This window comes from Mandrillus leucophaeus, unplaced genomic scaffold (assembly GCF_000951045.1).
Source record: "Mandrillus leucophaeus isolate KB7577 unplaced genomic scaffold, Mleu.le_1.0 Scaffold168, whole genome shotgun sequence".
NCBI lineage: Eukaryota > Metazoa > Chordata > Mammalia > Primates > Cercopithecidae > Mandrillus > Mandrillus leucophaeus.
In genome coordinates this window covers 267,456-269,177 of record NW_012101676.1, presented here as the reverse complement: position 1 = coordinate 269,177, position 1,722 = coordinate 267,456, and positions in this window count along the sequence as shown.

Genomic DNA, 1,722 nt, shown 5'->3' with positions numbered 1-1,722 from the left:
GCGCCTGTAGTCCCAGCTACTCGGGAGGCTGAGGCAGTAGAATGGCATGAACCTGGGAGGCGGAGTTTGCAGTGAGCCAGGATTGCACCACTGAACTCCAGCCTGGGCGACAGAGTGACACTCCGTCTCAAAAAAGAAAAAAAATTTATGTAGAGACCCCTCGTGGAGTTTACTGACTTTTCAAGCTTCAGTTTCAAACATTTGATATGTGCAAAATAGTGTTCAATACATACATTGAACATAAGCCAGCTCAATATCTTTTTGTTGGTTTAACGTGGAATCAACAAATAGTAGGTGCTCATATGGTTCAAGAACAGAGTAAGTCATTCCATTCCAGGGTGTTTAGCTGTTTTGTTATATTTTGGAGAGTGGGAGACATAATACATATTTGACTTCATAGAAATTTCTCAAATATTTCTTGTTTCTAAGTGACTGCGTAGGCTCAACAGCACCTTCCTGGAAAACATAGATATAAAAAGAAATCACTAAAAGAACACATTGCAGTTTGCAGGTGGCTTGATTAAAACAAAACAAAAAAAAAAAAAAGAAAAAAACACCTACTTTCCTCTCCATGGAAACAGCATGCCAAAAAATTTTATGGACCCTTGAAATGAGCACACATCTCACTTGCAAAAACACAGCACCAGCTCCCTCTGCTGTTTCCTGGTTTGATTTAGAACTCAGACAAGCTACAGTACTTTCTAGACTAAAATACCATGTAGAGTTCAGGGTAATTATATTCTGGATTAGGCGTAGGCAAGCACATCAATAATAGTACATTCTGTGGTATATTCCAGAGTGAAGGAAATAAAATCATCAAATACATTTGCATCAGAATATTTCTGCTGCTCTCTTATTGTTTTAGTATCTCTGTTTTTGTTTCAACTACGATCATGTAACCTGTTATTGAAAGAAATGACTTGCAATAATGTTGAAAGTAAGCCTCATCATTGATTTAATAACAATGCTTTGAGTAAGAGAGAGGAAAAAAAAAAAAAAAGAAACCAATATGGCATTCAGTGCATAAGGATAAAATGAGGTGTTGAATAAAAAGTCTTGGGCCGGGCACGGTGGCTCATGCCTGTAAATCCCAACACTTTGGGAGGCCGAGGTGGGTGGATCACCTGAGGTCAGGGGTTTGAGACCAGCCTGGCCAACATGGTGAAACCGCATCTCTACTAAAATACAAAAATTAGCTGGGCATGGTGGTGTGCGCCTATAATCCTAGCTACCCGGGAGAGAAAGATTGCAATGAGCCGAGATCGTACCATTGCACTCCAGCCTGAGCGACAAGTGAAACTCCATCTCAAAAAATAAAAAAAGCCTTAGCACGGTTCCTGGCATACAGTAAGCACTCCATAAATGTAAGCTGTAATTTTTGTGTTATTGTTTTGATTTATTATTGTTACCCCAGTAGCCAGCACCATCTCTGGCACATATTAGGAACTTGTAAGTGAGTGAAGTGATCAATACATGAGGGAAGGAAGAAAGTAAAACATAACACCATACAAAATCATCCCAATTCTGTTTTTTCAGTAGCCACAGAAAAACACTAGAAGACAGTTTTATATTTTTTCTGTATTTTCCGATACATTTTCTATTTTATTTTTTATTTTATTTTTATTTTTATTTTTTTTTTTGAGATGGAGTCTCACTCTATCGCCCAGGCTGGAGTGCCGTGGCGCTATCTCAGCTCCCTGCAAGCTCCGCCTCCCAGGTTCA